Source organism: Phyllobates terribilis, unplaced genomic scaffold, assembly GCF_046119375.1.
Source record: "Phyllobates terribilis strain yellow unplaced genomic scaffold, ASM4611937v1 Scaffold_11__3_contigs__length_659146591, whole genome shotgun sequence".
NCBI lineage: Eukaryota > Metazoa > Chordata > Amphibia > Anura > Dendrobatidae > Phyllobates > Phyllobates terribilis.
The window spans coordinates 342274319-342289621 of record NW_027362771.1 but is presented as its reverse complement, the minus strand read 5'-3'; the positions used below and the strand labels follow the sequence as shown (position 1 = coordinate 342289621).

The 15303-nt window shown below is 45.0% G+C and overlaps 1 long non-coding RNA gene across 1 annotated transcript; it reads right to left on the bottom strand.

Annotated features, from left to right (window-relative positions):
- Window positions 1-620: 620 nt before the first annotated feature.
- On the bottom strand, window positions 621-8712 carry LOC141165150 (uncharacterized). Its single transcript, XR_012251069.1, has 4 exons — window positions 8573-8712; window positions 1265-1378; window positions 1060-1134; window positions 621-906 (listed from the first exon to the last, which is right to left on the bottom strand). It is a non-coding gene; the product is annotated as an uncharacterized lncRNA (long non-coding RNA).
- Window positions 8713-15303: the final 6591 nt, after the last annotated feature.

Sequence of the window (15303 nt, the reverse complement as noted above, 5' to 3'; positions counted from 1 at the left end):
TCTATCCCCTTCCCTAACCTTGACTTTACAGCAGTCTCTGTGGTAGACGAAGAGCACTCCTCAATTCGTCACAGATTCTTTCTCCCTTACACTTCAATTCAGGGATGGCTTGGAATTGACTATCAGTCACGGGAGGCAACTATCTAAGAAAAGTACAGTGACCGGGGGAGGAGGAGGTGGTGTGCACACAAGCACGCGCAGGCATGCGACGTCACTCGGTCTCACAGTTGCTGGTTCAGGACGTGGCGCGGGACGCCTGAGGTCTCACCACTCGACCGGTCACCCACCCAGATCCAAACTGACAACCCCACAGGAACCGCTGCGGCTGACACACAGGCAAGAGAAACATATAAAATATATCTTGACTTACCATGTTCGATGGAGGTTGATCAGGCCTCAGATTCAGCCGCCGCAGTCACCACCGGGGAAGTCAACAATATGGGTCCGGGAGGGCGGCGTACCGCTAGCCACGCCCCACGTTGGGCGCCATTTGTCGGGGTCGTAGCGACATTCCACTCATCCTCCAGTCACTCCAAATTAAGGCTGTGAGCATGGGTCAACCATTCAAAGAATGAGTCAGACAACAAGCTGGTTCAAACTCAGAGCATGCTCAGAAGGCTACTGGCAAGCCATGATCTCAGCAATGTTCTGCTTTTATTTCCGCATGCACAAACTTAAATACACTACATAATGGGGAGGGGAAAGGGGTTGTTCGGGGCGGGGTAAGCCATAAATGGATTGTTCAGGGCGGGGTAAGCCATAAATGTCTAGTATCCGGCCACTCCTGATTGGTCCATGTCTCCTTAACTCAGTCTCTGGGCAGACAACCGTCAGTTGATGATTCGGTTTCATTTCTCTGGAACAGGTGCTGGCTGATACCGGCGCCATCTTAGCATAAATTTCGATCTAAGTAACACGTAGCAAGGAAAGCTTATTGTTATAAGACACAAAATGGTGGTTAGTACATAAGCAAAGCGTATAAAAGTATAAAAGTAGAGAAAATATATATTCTTTTTTACCCTGACAGTGAATCTGTTACATTGCACTTTTGTAGCTCACCTGTTACATTCTATGACTAAGGGCTTCAGCCAGAAACGCATCAGAATGAGCACAGCCTTTATTGTATGGATATCCCTTTTAAAGATATGAAATCAAGATCAATAATTACATCAGTATTTTCCTTAAATTACAATACACGTGTAATACTGGGCGTTTGGAAAGGACTCAGGGAGTGCTATTGGTTCACGGGTTAGGGGGCACATACTTGTCTTGTCCTGTGTGATTGCAACCCACTCTGTGACAGTGTGCTATCAGCATAGTGCACAACAACCAGCAAGTTTTTATTTAACTTTTTTTTCTGCATTTTTTCATCTGTAGCCTAAAAGACAACAGGTACAACAGGTAAATATTAAAAGCACTACAAACATCAGGCTGTCTTCATTGTGTGATAGCTTACCGTAGGTGTGTTTTTAACAAGCCCTAAATGAATATGAGTATGCATTTGATAAAAAGGTATGTGTTATTGCTTTTTTTCATGTGTATGGTATATTTGTATGTATATTGTAGGCTATGTGGGACTCACACTGTATATATGGAGGCTATGTGGGGTTCACACTGTATATATGGAGGCTATGTGGGGCTCACAATGTATATATGGAGGCTATGTGGGGCTCACATTGTATATATGGAGGCTATGTAAGGCTCACATTGTATATATGGAGGCTATGTAGGGCTCACACTGTATATATAGAGGTTATGTGGTGGGCTCATACTGTATATAGGAGCCTGTGTCGTGGCTCATACTGTATATAGGAGACTATGTGAGGACTCATATTGTATATAGGGAGGCTATGTAGGGGCTCATACTGTATATAGGGGGCTATGTCGGGGCTAACGCTGTATATACAGAGGCTATATGGGGCTCATGCTATATATAGGAGGCTATGTGGGGGTTCATACAAATGTAGGAGGCTATGTGGGGTTCATACTGTATGTAGAAGGCCATGTGGGAGTTTATACTGTGTATAGGAGGCTATGTGAGTGCTCATATTGAATATAGGGAGGCTATGTGGGGCTCACACTATATGTAGGGTGGCTATGTGGGGGCTCCCACTGTATATACGGAGGTGCTCTTGCTGTATATAGGAGGCTATGTGGAGCTCATGCTGTATATAGGAGGCTATGTGGTGCTCATGCTATATATAGAGAGGCTATTTGGGGCTCATACTGTATATAGGGGGCTGTGTGTGAGCCCTTATGGTATAGAGGTATGCAGTAGCCCTCTTTTCCTTCTGCTCCCATATGGCAACAGGTAATATTTATCCATTGTGATGTTTATCCATTATAGCGTTGTTCTACCACATGTCAATTCATATGGCAATACTGGGGTGAAGGATTTGTTTATCCATTTTGAACGCTATTAAAGCGATTACTGTATTATCATAATATATATGTTACAAGTCATTTGGTTCTGCCATGTTTTTCTGGCCTAGATTAGCCAAGAGTTAAATGTATGTCTGTTATAATATTGCTAATACATATGGCCTCCATTATATTACATAACTCTAAGTGCCACACCGTATGACCACCATATAGGGTTACAGTTTCTGTTTTCTATCTGCATAATATGTTGATTCTATGGACAACTGACAACAAATCAGATTATTTTTTTATTGATTTTGGTATTTTGCATCTTTAATAAAATTATTATATATTTAAATATTGTGGCTCATATGCTGCTTCATAGTCTCTATAGGCTTACATGTATCTTTTTGAAAGAATCTTTTTTCTTTATTTTTTGAGGAAAAATATATTGTGTCTATAGGTATATAGGGGGCTGGGTGTGGTTTCATATGATACAGGTGCATCTCACTAAATTAGAGTATCATCAAAAAGTTAATTTATTTCAGCTCTTCAATACAAAAAGTGAAACTCATATATAGAGTCATTACAAACAGAGTGATCTATTTCAAGTGTTTATTTCTGTTAATGTTGATGATTATGGCTTACAGCCAATGAAAACACAAAAGTCATTATCTCAGTAAATTAGAATACTTTATAACAACATCTTGAAAAAATTTTTTAAATCCGAAATGTTGGCCTATTGAAATGTATGTTCAGTAAATGCCCTCAATACTTGGTCGGGGCTCCTTTTGCATCAATTACTGCATCAATGCGGCGTGGCATGGAGGCGATCAGCCTGCAGCACCGCTGAGGTGTTATGGAAGCCCAGGTTGCTTTGATAGCAGCCTTCAGCTCGTCTTCATTGTTGGGTCTGGAGTCTCTCATCTTCCTGTTCACAATACCCCAAAGGTTCTCTATGGAGTTAAGGTCAGGTAAGTTTGCTGTCCAATCAAGCACAGTGATACTGTTGTTTTTAAATCAGGTATTGGTACTTTTGGCAGTGTGGACAGGTGCCAAGTCCTGCTGGAGAATTAAATTTCTGTCTCCAAAAAGCTTGTCGGCAGAGGGAAGCATAAAGTGCTCTAAAATTTCCTGGTTGACGGCGGCGCTGACTTTGGTCTTGATAAAACACAGTGGACCTACACCAGCAGATGACATTGCTCCCTAAACCATCACTGATTGTGGAAACTTCACATTAGACCTCAAGCAGCTTGGATTGTGGTCTCTCCACTCTTCCTCCAGACTCTGGGACCTTGATTTCCAAATGAAAATTGGAACTGTGGAACCTTGTGAAGTGTGTCAATGACTGCCTTCTGGACATCTGTCAAGTCAGCAGTCTTCCCCAAGATTGTGGAGCCTACTGAAACAGACTAAGGGACCTTTTTAAATGCTTAGGAAGCCTTTGCAGGTGTTTTTTATTAATTATTTTAATTTACTGAGATAATGACTTTTGTGTTTTCATTGGCTGTAAGCCATAATCATCAACATTAACAGAAATAAATACTTGAAATAGATCACTCTGTTTGTAATGACTCTATATAATATATAAGTTTCACTTTTGGATTGAATTCTAATTTAGTGAGATGCACCTGTATATACAGTGTGTAGTGCGGCGGTGTTCATACAGTGCGATTTAACAGGCAGTGACCCAAGAATGTCCAACTTAATGTTTTTATCGTCCAAAAAACTTACACAGTGAAGGCAGCTTTATCCTTCAGATCGCAGCCGGGTTGTCTACAATAGTCCGTATAAACAAACCACCGTTGCCGTGGGCGATTGCACCGCCGTATCATTCTGAGGAGTGTCAGAAGCTTTGCCTTCCTAGGGCTCTGTATTCACTTCACACAGGCCTCTATAGCACAGAGCCTCCTGCTCTGCAGCTTGCAAACCAAAGACTGACACACCCATACCTTTCCTGCAAGTTTTTAAATGAAAACTGTGGACATGAACCATTATTAAGACCTGGCTGGAGGGAGTGAACCTCTCCTCTGCCATCCTGTTGTCAACTGCAAGAATAAAAGCACATGCCGGGTTTTACTAAATCTGCCTTGGTCAAATAGCTTGACCAAGTCCAAACTTAACTTTATTCTGCACTGCAACCACAACTATATCTGTGATTGTAATGCACTCCAGCTGGTTCAATATGCTTCTATGCGCATCCTGGGGGATACATACCGTCCCTCGCATATAATTCCCCTCACTGCCTCACAAGTGACATGTAAAAGTTTGGGCACCCCTGGTCAAAATTACTGTTATTGTGAACAGTTAAGAAAGTTGAAGATGAAATGATCTCTAAAATGCCTAAATTTAAAGATGACATATTTCCCATATTTCCTTTGTATTTTAGGCAAATGTATGTATGTATATATATGTGACGCTCACAGCCCTCACCCTGGGAAGTGGGGGTTACTCGGAGCCGGGTCAGATGTTGGGGGTTGCAGTCGTGGCCCGGATCCGGTCCGTGCCCAGGGCGGTCACAATAAAAGATGTAATGGGCTTTCAGGGTTGAGTGGTAATTTTCCGACTACGCCACCTACGGTTTCCGGTGATAGACACCTGCGCTGCTTCAGTCCACTGAGGCCGGTGTTAAAGGGGCAGCTTAGATGGAACAGCTCCCCGCAGGCGGAGCAGGCCTCAGGGCAGGATAAGGAAGGACGGAATGATGGTGGGTGCAGTGCCGCGCAGTAAATAACAGGCTGAAGCGAGGTGTGAAGTCATCCAGGGTTTTTACTCACATTCAGATGAACTTTAGCCGCAAAGCTTCCCTCTGCTACTCGCGGCGTGCTGCGGCCACCAGGAAGGGGGTCCAGCACTTTCCAGATAGATCAGGAGCACCTGTCGAGACCCCTCTGGTGTGTGTTCCTCACCTAGATGAGTTCTCCCACTAAGTCTTCACTTGACTGTACGTGTGGTTAGAACTAGGTGTAAGACTGGGTCCCTCTGGATAAAGCGCAGGTAGAGAGTTACAGGTGGCGTATGCCACTCCGTCCGTATCCCTCCTGGGATCCACTAAGCCTCCGGGCTTTTCTGACTGAGACTTGAAGTGACAGAGTCAGATATCGGGGGCCGGTACCCCTTTTGCAGCAGGAATCCCTCTGACTAGGCCAGAATAGTGAGGACAGGTGCCGCTCCGTCTGCATCCCCCTTGGGATCCTTTTGCCTGCGGAGCTTGTCTCCTCTGCTCCCCTTCAGGCCTTCTTAGGTAGGGACCTTGACCGGGTAGAGACAGCCGTTAACTCTAACCCGCTCCTCGCCTCAAGGCCAGAGCACGAGGACCGTGTATCCTCTATCAGCTGCAGGTTCACACAGAAAGCCACGTTCAGTGATGAAGATCACAATCAAAGACCATAAGCCCAAAATGGCCGTTTATTAAATATGAATTTTGTGGTGTAACCTCTAAGTGCTTCCTCCACCCTCTCCCACTACATGGTTCCCCCTATCTTTGGTTCCCCCAATCTCCACTTATCCCGGCTGGGGCAGCACCCTGGTGCATATAAGCCCCCCTCAGGTGGGAGAGGTGTAGTGTTGGATGGTGAAGTAGGGTCCTGAGAAGTGCTCCATCCTTACCTCGGAGGAGGAGATACCACACCTCGGACTGAGGTGCAGTACCCCTGTGGTGACTGAACCCTCAGGGGCGCCACATATACAGCACAGACCAAAAGTTTGGACATGCCTTCTCAATTAAAGATTTGTCTGTATTTTCAAGACTATGAAAAGTGTACATTCACACTGACGGCATCAACTATGAATTAACACATGTGGAATTATATACTTAACAAAAAAGTGTGAAACAACTGAAAATATGTCTTATATTCTAGGTTCTTCAAAGTAGCCACCTTTTGCTTTGATGACTGCTTTGCACACTCTTGGCATTCTCTTGATGAGCTTCGAGAGGTAGTCACCGGAAATGGTTTTCACTTCACAGGTGTGCCCTGTCAGGTTTAATAAGTGGGATTTCTTGCCTTATAAATGGGGTTGGGACCATCAGTTGTGTTGTGCAGAAGTCTGGTGGATACACAGCTGAGAGTCCTACTGAATAGACTGTTAGAATTTGTATTATGGCAAGAAAAAAGCAGCTAAGTAAAGAAAAACGAGTGGCCATCATTACTTTAAGAAATGAAGGTCAGTCAGTCCGAAAAATTGGGAAAACTTTGAAAGTGTCCCCAAGTGCAGTTGCAAAAACCATCAAGCGCTACAAAGAAACTGGCTCACATGAGGACCGCCCCAGGAAAGGAAGACCAAGAGTCACCTCTGCTTCTGACGATAAGTTTATCCGAGTCACCAGCCTCAGAAATCGCAGGTTAACAGCAGCTCAGATTAGAGACCAGGTCAATGCCACACAGAGTTCTAGCAGCAGACACATCTCTTCAACAACTGTTAAGAGGAGACTTTGTGCAGTAGGCCTTCATGGTAAAATAGCTGCTAGGGAACCACTGCTAAGTACAGGCAACAAGCAGAAGAGACTTGTTTGGGCTAAAGAACACAAGGAATGGACATTAGAACAGTGGAAATCTGTGCTTTGGTCTGATGAGTCCAAATTTGAGATCTTTGGTTCCAACCACCGTGTCTTTGTGTGGCACAGAAAAGGTGAACGGATGGATTCTACATACCTGGTTCCCACCGTGAAGCATGGAGGAGGAGGTGTGATGGTGTGGCGGTGCTTTGCTGGTGACACTGTTGGGGATTTATTCTAAATTGAAGGCATACTGAGCCAGCATGGCTACCACAGCATCTTGCAGTGGCATGCTATTCCATCCGGTTTGTGTTTAGTTGGACCATCATTTATTTTTCAACAGGACAATGACCCCAAACACACCTCCAGGCTGTGTAAGGGCTATTTGACCAAGAAGGAGAGTGTTGGGGTGCTACGCCAGATGACCTGGCCTCCACAGTCACCAGACCTGAACCCAATTGAGATGATTTGGGGTGAGCTGGACCACAGAGTGAAGGCAAAAGGGCCAACAAGTGCTAAGCTTCTCTGGGAACTCCTTCAAGATTGTTGGAAGACCATTTCCGGTGACTACCTTTTTTGGTCTGTACTGTATATATATATATATATATATATATATATATATATATATATATATATATATTCATCAAGAGAATGCCAAAAGTGTGCAAAGCAGTCATCAAAGCAAAAGGTGGCTACTTTGAAGAACCTAGAATATAAGACATATTTTCAGTTGTTTCACACTTTTTTGTTAAGTATATAATTCCACATGTGTTAATTCATAGTTTTGATGCCTTCAGTGTGAATGTACAATTTTCAAAGTCATGAAAATACAGACAAATCTTTAAATGAGGAGGTGTGTCCAAACTTTTGGTCTGTACTGTATATATATATATATATATATATATATATATATATATATATATATATATATATATAATATGGCGTCGGACTGGAGTACATTGGGCCCACCAGAGAAAGTCATTCTTGGGGCCCACTATGTAGCTACATAGAAATAAATACAAGACCACCAATTGTGTGGTAACATATGCTAATATATCAGGGTATAATGTAAGGCAGTACACTTCCTATTGTTATAGAAAGAGCTGGTGCCCACATTTTGATGCAAACTCAAGGATAAATGTCCCCTGATGTGTATTAACCACTAAACCAATGTTTTATAGCATGAGCGCAGTGGATGGGATTTTGTGACATCTCATCCATACGCTGAGAAATTCCACAGTGTGAATTGATGCTGCGGATTCCACATTAACAATGTGCCAATATATGCTGCGGATATTCACCACCAACTTCATCCTTTACAATACAAAAGGATCAAGTCAATGGAAAAGGTGCATCAGTAGTAAACGCAGCAATATCTGCCCAATATCTGTGTGGATATTACTGCTGTTAATTTGCTGTGGGATTTCCATTGTAGAAATTCAGCAGCAAATACATTGTGAATGTACACTCTAATAGTGGTGGGGGCCCTAAATCACTGATGTATGACATTGGAGTGATATTGAAAGAGCTTTCCCTCACATTCTTCATACACTGTACAGCCGGGAAAGACACACACAAAGCTAACACTGATTGGCTGCTCTGCGGCCAATCAGTGTTTGCCTTATTCAGAGCTGCACCGCTCTCCATGCTTCTTCAACGCAAGTAAGAGCGGTGACATAAGAAGCTATCAGGGAACTACAGTGCTCTGTTACTTACATCTAGCGTGCCGCAGTCTGCAGCAGGGGAGCGTGGCTTCAGAGTTCAGTGATGCACGGTGTGCTCTCTCGCCCAGGTTGTGTAACTCTGGAAGGAGCTGCGAGGAATAGTGACGTCCTTGCTGGCTGCTCCTCCCAGAGTAACTCGGGAGAGCACAGCATGCGCATCACTGAACACTGAAGCCACGCTCCCCTGCTGCAGACTGCGGTGCACTAGTTGTAAGTAACAGAGTGCTGTTGCACCCTGACAGCTTCTTATGTCACCTCTCCTCCAAGTTAGAAAACGTGGGAGAGCGGTCAGTGCTCGCATCGTTGGCACATGTGACGTATGTTCCCCGGTGGGCCAGTCTGACCCTGTAAATATCTATGTAAATATAGAAATTTGCAGTGTATTGTACTCAAGAATAAATGTCTGCAGGATACAATCTGCTAGTGTGTTTAAAAACTAAAAAAATAAATGTGAAAGCTTACAGAGGTTTTCCACTTTTAGAAAAGCGTACCCCAAAGGGTATGTGCACACGATGCAGAAATGAAGCAGAAAATTTCTGCATCATTTCTGCATCTCCCTGGCAGAAAAAACGCATGCAAATTGTGCATGCGTTTTTCCTGCAGAATACATGCGGATCCACATGCGGATTCACATGCGTTTCCGCATGCAGATTGACAAGCGCTTTCCAGGCGATTTGAGCATCACCTGGAAAGTGCTTGACAACTAGGTCACACTATATAAATCCATGCAAACAGCATGGATTTATATAGTGTGACCCCAGAGAGTGTATATACTTACCTCCGATGGCCCGCGCTGTCCTGCTTTACACTCCGTTCTCCCGGATGCCGGCAACTTTGAATTGAAAGACCTGCCGACGTCGGCGTCACGTGACCCGTCACATGACTCTGACGTCAGCGCAGGTCCTTCAACTCACTGCAAGTGCCGGGAACCAAGCAGGAGCGCTGCGCGGGCCGACAGATGGTAAGTATATATATATTTTTTATTTTATTCTTGTTTCACAGCTTTTTCAATGGTACCTGGGTGTGGAGGAGACTCTCCTCTTCTCCACACTCGGGTACCATCGGCACATTAGAACGCGCCAATAACGCAAGTACAGATGCAGTCTTGCGGAATTGGCGCGTTCTAATGCAAGTCAATGGCGGCGAAAACGCCACGTTTACGCAAAATTAATTGACATGCTGCGGATTTTTGAGCGCAGCGTTTACGCTGCGGAAAAATCCGCATCATGGGCACAGCACATGCGGATTTCAATTGAGGAACATTGCTGCCCTTCTACCATGCGTTTTTCATGCGTTTCCGCGGCATTTACGCAACTGCAAAAACGCCGCGGAAACGCATTAAATACGCATCGTGTGAACTCAGCCAAGCAGTTCCTGTAATGTAATGTCACAAAACCAGTTAGTACTGAATATCCTGGGTGAAGGCGGCCATAATCCAACAAGCTACGTCACACAGTATAGAGGACCTGATTAAGCACCTGGTGCAAGCCCATCAGCAGCAACAGCTGGTTCATCAGGAGACAAGTAAGCTGCTTATGCAACAGGTCCAGCAGCAGCACCAGCAGCAGTTCCAGCAGCAACAGCAGCAGCAAGTCCAGCACCGACAACAGCAACAGCAGATTGAGTTGCTCACAGAGGCGGTTCGTGACACGGCGGCAGCTCCGACTCCAAGGACTTAGCCTTACAAGACTCCAAAGAATATGTGAAACTGAAAACTGAAATTTTGTCGCACTTGGGGGTGACAATAGCTGTCAAGAGCACAACAAGTTCACCATAGGGCGCATCACCGTGACAAACCCCTTCGCTCCAAAATGTTTGATCTGCTGCACCTGGTCTGAAAATGGTTGCAGCCAGAGCCCTCTACTCCCACACAGATGGTAGAGTGTGTGATGATGGACCGTTTTGTGCATTCCCTTCTGAGGCAAATGCAGATTTGGGTTGCCCAGGGTGATCCCCGTAATGCCGATGACCTGGTCAGACAGGTTGAAAGTTATCAGGAGTTTGAAGGTTCCTTGGGGATGCAACTCAACATAGGGAAATAAACACTGAAGGAGGCATCAATAATGTAACCGTCATAGCGCAGGATTTTATGTTGAGTGGGGATTTATTGTACCAGGTTACTAAGGTGAGAGAGGAGACACTGTAACAATTGCTGGTACCTGGACCCTATAGACAGTGGGTGTTGGGCATGGCTCATTCGCATGTCTTGGGGGGCCATCTGGGGGTGGATAAAACTCAAGAACGGGTAATGCGAAGGTTCTTTTGGCCCAGATATCACCAGGAAATCTTAAAGTATTGCAGGTTCTGTCCCACCTGCTCGGGAATCTAACCACCCCCACCCCCCACTTTCAAAGTCCCCTAGTGCCGTTGTGAATCATAAAAGTGCTATTTGAGAGAATTGCCATGGACTTGGTCGGTCCCCTGGTTAAATCTGACTGTGGGCATTACTATATATTGGCCATCCTTGACTATGCTATGCGGTACCCTAAAGCGGTTCCCTTGAGAAACTCCTCTGCGAAAAATATAGCCTACAAGCTGGTCCATGTTTTTCCCAGACCAAGTTACTGAAGGAGATCCTGACCAACCAAGGAATATCCTTCATGAGTAAGGTGATAAGAGAACTGTGAAAGGCCCTGCAAATTACACAACTGAAGATGTCAGATTACTATCCCCAGCCTTGTGGAAAGGTTCAATAAAACATTGAAGAGTATGCTTAAGAAGATCGTAGAAAAGGACGGATGAGACTGGAACTGTTTCCTACCATATCTCTTGTTCTCTATCTGAGAGATTCCGCAAGTCTCTACCGGATTCTCCCTGTTTGAACTTTTGTATGGCCAACATCTGCAGGGACTCCTTGATATAGCGAAGGAAACCTGGGAAGCCAAAGTCACACCCCACCGGAGCATCATCAAACACGTCACCCAGATGCAAGAGAGGATTGCAAAGGTGATGCCCATTGTAAAAGGACCTCTCCCACAGGCACAAGAGGTTCAAGCTAGGGTCTATAATCGGTCAGCCAGAGTGAGACAGTTCTGCATCGGGACCGAGTCCTAGTACTTATTCCCACAGTAGAGAGTAAGTTCTTGGCCAAATGGCAAGGCCCCTATGAGGTGATGGAAAGGCTTGGTGAAGTGCACTACAAGGTTCATCAACCAGGAAGACGTAAACTGTACCAGGTATACCACGTCAACCAACTTAAGTCGTGGCGAGACAGGGAACCAGTGGAGGCTACGAGTCTGGGTGCCAGTCCCGAAGACCAAGGTCGAGGATGTCACAGTGGCAGAGACACTGTCATCAGCCCAGAAACAACAGTGCCAAAAACTGCTTCAGCGGAACCGAGACCTGTTTTCAGAGTTGCCAGAATGTATGCAGGTTGTCAAGCAAAGAAATTCTGACGGAAGCGCATGTACGGGTAAACCTAAAGCCATGTCGAATTCCCGAAGCCTGCTGTGAGGTGAATTTGAAGAAATAAAAAGAACTTTGAGCCTTGGCGTCATTCAAGAGTCAAAGAGCGTCTGGTCCAGCCCCATTGTCCTTGTGCCGAAAGCCCGATGGAGAATGGCGGTTTTGTAATAATTATAGGAAGCTGAACGAGGTGTGCAAGTTCGATGCGTATCTGAAGACCTCGGGTCAATTAACTCATTGAGATGCTAGGGTCAGTCAGATACATTACACCATTGACCTAACGAAAGGGTACTGGCAAATTCTCCTGTCCCAAAGTGCCAAGGAGAAGACGGCCTTCTCTGTACCTGATGGTGCTTCTAATACACTAGAATGCCTTTCGGGCTGCAGGGAGCCCCAGCTACCTTCCAGAAGACCATGGACCGGATCCTAGCCCCTCACAAGAAGCTTACCTGGACGATATTGTGATCTTCGGCCTGGATTGGGGAAGTCATCTGCAGAAGGTCCAGGCAGTACTGGATGTGCTGAGGAAGGCGGGGTTTACCATAAACACAAAGAAGTGCGCTATGGGGAAGGAGGAGGCAAAATACTTAGGCTATATGATCGGGAGAGGCGAAATAAAGCTGCAAGTGAACAAAGTAGAGGCAATCCAAAATTGTGCGCAACCATTCTCTAAGAAACAGGTTAGGGCATTTCAGGGACTTGTGGGATACTATCGGCGGTTTATCCCAAATTTGTTATGAACTTGGAAAAATGCTCCAGCATACTAAGTGCTGAGAGGGGTTAATCGGGCACAGGCCATGTTAAGGATTTTTGTGGACATCTGAAGAGTGAGTGGGAGGCTGTCCACCATATCTCCACTCCAGGGTGTGGTCCAGAAGCTAAATGTGGAGCCTTTGGACTCATTCGGGGTTTGGTGTCTCTGGAGTTGAGAGCTCCAGTGCTGTGCGCATGTTAAAGAAAGCTGAACCTTGTGTTTTTCCTGAGTGGGCGGATCCCCGCAGCCACACAGACTATACTGTATGTTATTTTGATTTTCTTGTTATGTAAGAAGGGTCGTGTTTATTTACCTAACTTTGCACTGGTTTATGCAGTACGATTTTAATAAACCAGTTGAAACTTAAATGGAAAGTGTTCCTATGGATGCCTCATGGAGCAGCTAAGTGAGCCGACCTACCACAGTGCATTAAAATACTAGTTGTGTCTTCTGCAGTTTCCAGCTCTGCCTCAGTTCTCTCCTGCAACAGGTGACTAGCTCTTTCTTGCCAGGTCACACAGTCAACCGTTAGTTCTTTTCTTAAAGAGGTTGTCCAGGTATCAGAATTTAATGACCTATTTACAGGATAGGTCATCAGAAGCAGATCAGTGGGGGTCTGACACCCTCACCGATCAGATTTTTTTTTTGTTCCGGTGGCGACTGGATTTCAATACTGTGAATAAAGTAGCTAGCAACAGCGGCTCCTACTCTTTGAATAGAGATGAACTCAACAGCTTCATTCAGAGTATTTACAGCCTGGTGTCAGACCCCCTACTGATCTGCTGCTGATAACCTATCCTGTAGATGAGGGGTTGGGAACCTTATTTCTGCCAAAGGCCATTTGGATATTTATATCATCCTTCAGGGGTTGCACAAATCAAGCGCTAACTCCGCCCTCAAAGTACTTCCTGCCGCTGGCACTAGTGTCAGGATGTAATATTTCATTGCACGCACCTCAACGTTCAGTATTGAACACTGTGTGTGCATGCTCACAGAGCAAGAAGAAATTAAAAGGCCGTCAAAATACAGCTGCCAGCCCAAACACTGTGGCCCTGGGAATCTGCCCGGGGACAAGATAAAAGGTCATCGAGGGCTGTAAATGGCCCATTGGCCCAAGGTTCCCCACCCCTGCTCTAGATAGATACACTGTGCACTGCGATTAATGAATACATGAATTCTACTATTGCTACATACATAAAAACATGAGGTTGACATGGTATTTTCTTTCAAAAAGCATACTAGGTATCCAACCACACTAAGATGTACCTCAACATGGATGGTCCCTGTAGCTAGATCAAATACCTATGCTCGAACAACCTATTTAATGTAAGTCTATTAGAGCCTCGGTCTTAGTCTCGTGGACTTACATAGAAAAAAAGACTGACAGTCTGCACAGAAATGCTGTGTGTGTCAAGTTGTCACATGATGCAGGAGAGAACTAGTGCGGCACTGGAAATGGCAGAAGACAGCGAGAGATAAGCATTTAAAGAGGATGTCCGGGACTTTAACATTGATGGCCTTTCTTTAGGATAGGTCATCAACGTCTGATTGGTGGGGGTGCGACTCCCTGTTCCCCCGCTGATCAGCTGTTCTTGGTGTCAACAGCAGAAATGCTTAGTTATGGAGTTTCACAGCTCCATCAATGGAATAGTGCCCGCAGGCTGGTACTGCACATACACTCCCTATTGATTTCAAGAGGGGACAGATGTGCAGTTCCTGGCTGCAGCCACTATTCAGTTGACAGAGCTGTGCAGCTCCATAACTAAGCAGTCCCTGCCACCAGTGTCTTATCCCCACCGATCAGACATTGATGACCTACCCTAAAGATAGGCCATCATTTTTAAAGTACCAGACAAATCCTCTACACTCTGAAGATACATTACTAATAGCTAACAGATGGGGAAATAAAAAAGCCATCTGGAATGGTACTTTAAATTCAAGACTCATACCAACGTTAAGAGTTCCATTATTACTTTACGAATTAAGAACAGAATAACGGAATGTATGTCTTGGACGCATACGTTTCAAAAGACCCCACTGTCCTTCATGATATAAACTTTGCCTAAATTTAAAAATGTATAAATAAAATTATGAAAAACTACAGCTGCACCTAGGTTGTCAGAAGCTGGATGCCCCTAGATAGGAGACCCAGATCTGTGTAATGCAACGCCCCATCAAAAGCCACTCATGACAAACCACACCCCCGTAAACACTTGCCCAATGACAGGCCACACCCCTAACAAATTTCACATCATTTCAAGTCACCCCCCAATAAACCACACCCATTCTAAAGAACGTCCCATAAACACCTGTCTCATGACAGGCAACACCCCATAATTATATCCGATTACAAACTACGCTTCAAATAAACCCGCACTAAAATGACACACCCACAATAAATTCCATCCCATGTCAAGCCACTCCCCCAGCACCATAAGTCAAGCCCAAAATCCCACCTATAAAAAGCCACGCCCAGAAGTGGACATATCATTGGTACAGAGGCCCAAGAGCTAAGGGGGCCACTTCTATCTCCAAAGCAAGTGAATTATTAGGCTATGTGCCCA